Source organism: Rhincodon typus, chromosome 23 (assembly GCF_021869965.1).
Source record: "Rhincodon typus isolate 14 chromosome 23, sRhiTyp1.1, whole genome shotgun sequence".
In the NCBI taxonomy this organism is placed as follows: domain Eukaryota; kingdom Metazoa; phylum Chordata; class Chondrichthyes; order Orectolobiformes; family Rhincodontidae; genus Rhincodon; species Rhincodon typus.
Window position 1 is genome coordinate 46,382,477 of NC_063354.1, and position 8,221 is coordinate 46,390,697.

The 8,221-nt window shown below is 46.6% G+C and overlaps 1 protein-coding gene across 1 annotated transcript in view; it reads left to right on the forward strand.

Moving 5' to 3' along the window:
• Positions 1-6,938: 6,938 nt before the first annotated feature.
• mif4gdb (MIF4G domain containing b) overlaps positions 6,939-8,221 on the forward strand; it is a 22,748-nt gene continuing 21,465 nt past the window's right edge. Inside the window, exon 1 of the mRNA XM_048611147.1 lies at positions 6,939-7,094. The gene's annotated coding sequence lies outside the window, so the exon portion shown is untranslated. The remainder of the gene's footprint in view (positions 7,095-8,221) is intronic.

Sequence of the window (8,221 nt, forward strand, 5' to 3'; positions counted from 1 at the left end):
ACGTTCCAGATATTCCCCACTGTTTGTGTGAAAAGCCTGCCTCGCATATCTCTTTTAAACTCTTCCTATCACGCCACCCCCCCCCCCCCCCCCCCCCCCCCCCCCCCCCAACCGTGAACCTGTGCCCCCTAATCCTGGGAAAAAGCCTCATGTTTCCACTCTATCCATGCCATTCACAATCTTATAAACTTCTATTAGGTTGCCCTCAATCTCCTGCATTCGACTGAAAACAAACCCGGTCTATCCAAGATAACAGTGTGGAGCTGGAGGAACACAGCAGACCAGGCAGCATCAGAGGAGTAGGAAAGCTGATGTTTCTGGTCAGGACCCTTCTTCAGAAATGGGGAAGGGGTAGGAGGCTCTGAAATAAATAGAGAGAAGGGGTGGGGCTGGGCCTCATCGGCCTCATCCCATGACCAAGCCTCCCTTTCATCCCTGACCTGAGATAACCTGTCCATCTTCTCTCCCACCTATCTGCTCCGCCTACCTCACGGACCAATCCCCACTACTCCCTACCTGTACTCCCTCTCTATTTATTTCTGAGCTCTCTAAACCCTCCCCATTTCTGAAGAAGGATCCTGACCGAAACGTAAATCTTCCAGCTCCTCTGATGCTGCCTGGCCTGCTGTGTTCATCCAGCTCTACACCTTGTCATCCAAGAAAGAAGTGGTGTTGGGTCTCTTGAAGAGCATTAAGGTGCCCAGAGCATTAACTGGTGCTCTGGATTGCTGGTCCAGAGGCATTTACCTATACCACTGTTTTCCTGGCGAAACTGGGAGATTGGGGAAAAGAATTACAAAAGGCAAGAGATGTGGGAGGTAACCAGTGGAGGACAGGGACATGGATAAGTCAGAGGATCAATGAGGAGCAACAAGGAGCAGGAGCTGAATTGCCTGAAAATGATCACTCAGAATATTGCACTGTCCCTAGTCCCACCTGTTTTTTTGCCATCTTTTGTAAAAGATCCCGTGGCACTTTAGAAGGTTAAACAAGTTGTCCCTAACGTCCTAGCCAAACACTATCACTCAGTCAACAATGTTTAACAACAGATTATCTGGTCAGGATCATGTTATTGTTTGTGAGAGCTTGCAATACGTTTCTGATATTACAAATCTTCTTTGGCTAGGGTTTCAAAGGCTTTTTGGCTGCTCTGTTTGGTACAGAGAATTGAATGGTCCTAATACACTCCTCCTCATCTGACCTGACTCCTGATCTTGTTAACATTGGTTCTTCAGATGTGAGTACTGCTGGCTGGGCCAGCATTTACTATCCATCCATAATTGCCCTGGAGAAGGTGGTGATGAGCTGTCTTCTTGAACCGCTGCAGCCCATGGGGTGTTGGGACACCCATAATGCTGTCAGAGAGAACATTTGGCCCCCTGGCCACTGAGTAGTGATTGGAATACTTAAAACACACACAGTGAACATTTTGGCACAGGAAAGGCCATTAATTTCTGCAGGCACTCCCCTGATACTTATCCAATACATTTTAATTAACAAGCATATAGAAAGCAGGCAGTGAAAAAACACAACTATCTACAGCAAACAGTTGAAACAATGCCAAGATCACAGAACAGTTCCCAGCAGGATGACAGACAGTGTCTCTGACTCAGCAATAGTCAAAATAATAGTGTTTCTTCAGCCACTCTCAGTTGATATCTAGTTTCCTAAAAACACCTGAAGAGGAAAACCTGAGACAGTGAGGTGTAGAGGTACAAGCATAGGATCTATCCTTGGGCATACCACCACAATGCAATTTGTCTTTCTATTTCTCCAAACAAAGCACATATTTTCATCTTTCACAACATTATATTTCATCCAACACCTTATTATCCATTTACAACCTTTTTACACATTTTTGAGCTTACATTCATATCTTGTATCATCAGCAAGATGGTATGTTACACTCAGTACTCTCACTGATTGTCAATTTCTGACGTCCAAGTTTTGTGTATCTTATGAATATAGATAATATATTATAGATCATAGAATCCCTACAGTGTGGAAACAGGCCCTTTGGCCCAACAAGTCCACACCAACCCTCAGAGCATTCCACCCAGACCTATAACCCACGTAATCTACACATCCCTGAACACTATGGGCAATTTAGCATAGCCAATCCACCTAGCCTGCACATCTTTGGACTGTGGGAGGAAACCCACACAGACACAGGGAGAATGTGCAAACTCCACACAGACGGTCGCCTGAGAGTGGAAGAAGGGTCTAGGCCCAAAACGTCAGCCTTCCTGCTCCTCTGATGCTGCTTGGCCTGCTGTGTTCATCCAGCTCTACACCTTGTTACCTAAGGGCAAAAACAGTTCTGTCAACCCTGCAAAGTCCTTCTTACTAACATCTGGGGGTTACTGCCAAAATTGGAGCAACAGCCTGACATAGTCAACTCATGAATCATACCTATTCATAGAATCCCTACAATGTGGAAGAAGGCTATTCAGCCCCAACAAGTCCACACCAATCCTCTGAAGAGCATCCCACCCAGACCCATGCCCCACCCATTTTCCTGTAACCCTGTATTTCCCATGGCTAATCTACACATCCCTGGACACTACAGGCAATTTAGCATAGCCAATTCACCTAACCTGCACATCTTTGGACTGTGGGAGGAAACCAGAGCCAGGGAAGCACAGGGAGAATGTGCAAAGTCCACGCAGACAGTTGCCAGAGGGTGGAATTGAACCTGGGTCCCTGGCGCTGTGAGGTAGCAGTGCTAACCACCGAGCCACTCTGTCATACCTGACAATGTCCTAGACACCAGTCCCACCGGGAGGACAGACCCAGCAGAGGTGGTGGAACGATGGGGTAGTCGGGAGGAATTACCCTTTGAGTCCTCAATATTGACTCTGAACTTCAAAAAATGTCATGGCTTCAGATTAAACATGAGCAAGGAAACCTCCTGCTGATTACCATGTACCTTCTCCGTCAGCTGAAGAATCATTACATCTCCATTTTGAAGAACACTTGGAGGAAGCACTGTGAGTGGCAAAGCCACAAAACTTGTTCTAGTGGGGGATTTTAACATGAATTTATTTGCCTGGATGGTTGCAGCTCCAACAACACTTGAGAAACTTGACATCATCTAGGATAAAGCCGCCTGCTTAATTGGCACCACATCCACAAAAATCCATTCCCTCCATCGCTGAGGCTCAGTAGTAGCGGTGTATATCATCTACAAGATGCACTGCAGAAATTCAACAAGGCTCCTTAGGCAGCACCTTCCAAATCCATGACCATCTTGAAGGACAAGGACAATAGATACATGAGAATACCACAATCTGCAAGTTCCCCTCCAAACCACTCACCATCCTTCACTGTCGCTGGATCAAAATCCTGGAGTTCTTTCCCTAAGGGCATTGTGGGTCTACCTACAGCCCATAGAGTCCAGGGATGTGCAGGCTAGATGGATTCGCCGTGGAAAATGCAGGGTCACAGGGATAGGGTAAAGGGGCGGGTGTGGTTCTGGGTCGGATGGTCTTCAGCGGGTTGGTGTGGACTCGATGGGCTGAATGGCCTGCTTTCACACCGTAGGGATTTTATGATTCTAATCATGTGCCTTCAGCTAAATGACCAGCAATCCACCTCAGGGGATAATTGTAAAGGTGTTTGTTAACTTGGGTTTTATAACTATCAGTGAGACAGAGAAAGAGAGAGATAGAGAGTCCAGACAGCAGGTTCCTTTGGAGAAGAGGCCAATGATTGCAGAGATGTTGTTAACAAGCTGCAGTCGGGGCTGGGAGAAATCAGAGAGAAGAAATCTCCAAAGGCAGAAGATTGTGGTGGTGTCAGAGTGGAAGTGAACATCCTAAAAGGCTATTGAATATTTGAGTTGAGGGAACCCATGATAAGTGAGTTCAGTTAACAGATTGTTTTCAGAGTCCTGGGGAGGGAAAGGAACTGAAAAAACTAGCATCTAGTGAAGGTGCTGCAATTTGGTGGAAGTAAACAGTGTTGAGACATGCGAACTGAGCAAGCTTTACAGTGGAGGTAAGTGTGACTCTTCACTAAGTGTCATAGAGTCATAGAATCCCCACAGTGTGGAAGCAGGCCATCCAGCCCATCAAGTCCACACTGCCCCTCTGAAGAGCATCCCACCCAGACCCACCCTCCTACCCTATCCCTGTAGTCCTGCATTTCCCATGGCTAATCCACCTAACCTGCGCATTCCTGGGCATTATGGGCAATTTAGCATGGTCAATCCACCTAAACTGCACATCTTTGGACTGTGGGAGGAAACAGGAGCACCTGGAAGAAATCCATGCAGACATAGGCAGAATGTGCAAACTCTGCACAGCTGGCCAAGGCTGGAATCGAACCCGGGTCCCTGGCGCTATGAGACAGCAGTATCTGTAATGATATTGCTAGAATAAAAATAATGAATCTTTCTTTCTGATGTTTGTAATGAGATTGTTTCCAATGTTCTTCATTAATGCAGTATTATTTGCATGTTTTTCCTATGTTTAATCATTTTTATGTTTTTTTATTTAAAGTTCACTGGCAGCCTCTTGTGAATATGTTCAATCATTGACTATCATATTAAACAAAAATAAAACTTATGATCTATCGAGCCAGGTCTCAGCCTGGGAGCTGACTTGTCCAGTATTCCTATCAGCTGGAGTCATAACCTGTAAACTTTGACTCACGTGGTAGCAGTTGTGTCTCTTATTTTGAAGGTTCTAGATTCAAGTCTGGAGGAGCATGTTCAAATTCTGAAATTATTAAACTTAATGTTGAGTGCTGAAGGCCACCTAGGAATCAAGGTAGAAGTTAAGATGCTGTTTCTCCAGCTTGCGCTGAACCTTGCTGGAGCACTATAGCAAGCCTGAGACAGAGATGTTAGCCAGGGAACATGGTGGTGTGTTGAAATGGCAAACAACTGGAAGCGTCGGGTCTTTTTTATAGTCAGAACATAGGTATTTTACAAAGTGGTCGCCCACTTCATCTCCCCAGTCTTCAGGAGACCACATTGTAAGCAGTGAGTACAGTAGACTAGATTGAGTGAAGTGCAGGTAAATCACTGCTCCTCCAGGGAGATGTGTCTGGGGCCTTGAATAATGAGGATGGAGGAGGTAAACAGGCAGGTGTTATATCTTCTGCAATTGCATGGGAAGATGCTGCGAGGGTGTGCGGAGGTGTTGGGAGTGAAGGAGGAGTGGACCAGGGATTCTCAGTGGGAGCGGTAACTGCAGGAATGCTGTTGTGCATCACTTTTTGCAACCTGAAAAGCAAAATATGTTTCAATTATAGCTTTGCTTTGTTTTCTATTTACTGATGTGCAATCCATTCTAATATAGTACACCCAAGAGCTGTACATTTGTGCAATGATCCCTAATGTGGCACTGTGAATGTCTTCTGAAAATTCAAATAGACCATATCAACTAGTTCCCCCATCTCTATTCTTCCAGTTATGTCCTCAAACTGTAACAGATCTGTCAAAAAAACAATTTCATCTCATAAAAGCAAAATACTGCAGAAGATGGAGATATGAAATAAAAACAAAAAGCGCTGAAAAACTTAGCAATTCTAGCAGCCTCTGTGTAGAGAGAGAGAACCAGAACTAATGTTTCAAATTGAATATGGCGCTCTCTCTCTCTCTGTCTTCAATAACAGAGAATAATAATGTCACACTATTTGACTGGCCTATAGGTTCCTTATTTTCTATCTACACCCATGATTAACACTTAATGGAGACAATGTTAAAACTTACAAAATTCTTATGTCTCAGGGTAGATGCAGGATGTTTCCCAATAGCTGGAGATCTAGACACAAGGGAAATTGTCTCAGAATAAAAGGGGCAGGCCATTTGGGACTAAGATGGAGTGGAATTTCTTCACTCAGTGGGTGGGGAATCTTTGGAATTCTCTCCCCAAGGGGACTGTGGAAGCTGTCATATGTTCAAGACAGAAATCAATAGAGTAAAATTAAATCAACAGATTAAAAATATCAAGGAATGTGGGAATAATGAGACGTAGATGCTCAGCCGTGATCTAGAATATGACGGAGTAGGCTCGGGAGGCTGAATGGCCCATTCCTGTTCCTAAGTTCCTGTAATGTTTCATTTCTGGTGGGTTCAGGACTATCCTGGGCTCAACTGGAAATATTAACACTGTTTGAAGAAAAAAAACTACCCCTCCGAGTGACCAGTCACTAGATTGCTCCCACACCCCTGGGAACAACTCCTCAGCACAAAGGAAGGCCATTCAGTCCATTCTACCTGTGATAGCTCTTTGAAAGATTTGTCTCATCAGACAAACACTCCTGCTGTTTCCCCATAGTTCAGCAGATGTTTCTGATTCAGCTGTTTTCAAAGTTCCTGTTGAATCCATCCTTTCAGGCAGCTGGACTACAGTAGAAAGTCCAGACCAGAAACAAGCCCTTCAGTCCTTATTCTCTGTGCTGATATTTCTGCTGGGCACCAGCTTCCTCCCACCCATCTTATTTCAGTTTATCAGCCTCTCTTTCTGTTCCATTCCCCCTCAAACAGATCTGTTAGTCACCATATCCAAATGGTTTTGAACTTCCTTATAAGTGGAATAGTTTTCTCCATTTTAAACCACGTTCAGAATGTTAAAGATTCACTCAGCACTGCAGCCTGTTTTCTGTTTTTCTGAAGGATCTTGTCAAATGGTTAAGTTCACACCCCTGCCCCGTTATTGGGAGGGTACTTTTGTCAGGGTCTGCTGGATGGGGTGTCAGCAGTAATGTGCAGAGATTGGACTGATATCTGTTGAAGGCTTTGGGCGCAGTTTGAGAGTGAGACAGAGACAAAAAAAAAACGAGAGAGAGACAGAAACAGAGGGGGACAGAGGGGGAAGGGGGAAGAGACAGCGAGAGAGGAGGAGAAATAGAAAGAAACAACAGGGAGGGAGAGAGAGAGAGAAACATACAGAGAGAGAGGGAGTCTGGGGAATGTGAGGAAATGACGAGGAGGAAGCGGCTGGAAGCTGGCACCAGGACCGGGTCCAGCGCTGCGGCTGTGGCCGTGTCGCTGCTCCTGCTGCGGGGAGAGTTCGTGGCGATGCCCCCGGCCCCTCGCCGCTTGCTGCAGACGAGCTGATCGGAACCTCAGCGGGAGCCACCAGGTCAGTACCGCACTCACTGCTTCACCTCCGCTCCAGGGCGAACAGCCACAGGCAATTCGGGCATGGAAGGCATCACATCCTGGTACTGCCCGCGGCACGTTCCTCACGCACTCAACTCACACTCACCCTCACTCAACTCACACTCACCCACACTCCACTCACTCCCTCACTCCACTCACACCCTCACTCGAATCACACACCCTCACTCCAATCACACTCACCCTCACTCAACTCACAATTCCTCACTCCAATCACACACCCTCACTCAACTCACACTCACCCTCACTTAACTCACCCTCACCCTCACTCCACTCACTCCCTCACTCAACTCACACACCCTCACTCCAAACACACTTACTCAACTCACACTCACCCTCATTCCAAACACACTTACACTCACTCAACTCTCACTGACCCTCACTCAATTCACACTCACCCTCACTCCAATCACACTCACCTTCACTCCAATCACACTCACCTTCACTCCAAACACACTCACTCCAATCACACACACCCTCACTCCAATCACACTCACTCCAATCACACTCACCCTCACTCCACTCCCCTTCACTCCAATCCCCTCACTCCAATCACACTCACCCTCACTCCAATCACACTTACCCTCACTCCAATCACACTCACTCCACTCACACTCACTCTCACTCCAATCACACACACCCTCCACTCCCCTGCACTCCAATCCCCTCACTCCACTCCCCTTCACTCCAATCCCCTCACTCCAAACACACTCACTCCACTCCAATCCCCTTTACTCCAATCCCCCTCACTCCAATCACACTCACCCTCACTCCAATCCCCTCACTCCGAACACACTCACTCCAAAACCCCTCACTCCAATCACACTCACCCTGACTCCAATCCCCTCACTCCACTCCCCTTCACTCCAATCCCCCTCACTCCAATCACACTCACCCTCACTCCAAACACACTCACTCCAATTCTCCTCACTCCAATCACACTCACCCTCACTCCAGTCCCCCTCACTCCAATCACAGTCACCCTCACTCCAAACACACTCATTCCACTCCCCTTCACTCCAAACCCCCTCACTCCAATTGCACTCACCCTCACTGCAATCCCTTCACTCCACTCCCCTTCAGTCCAAA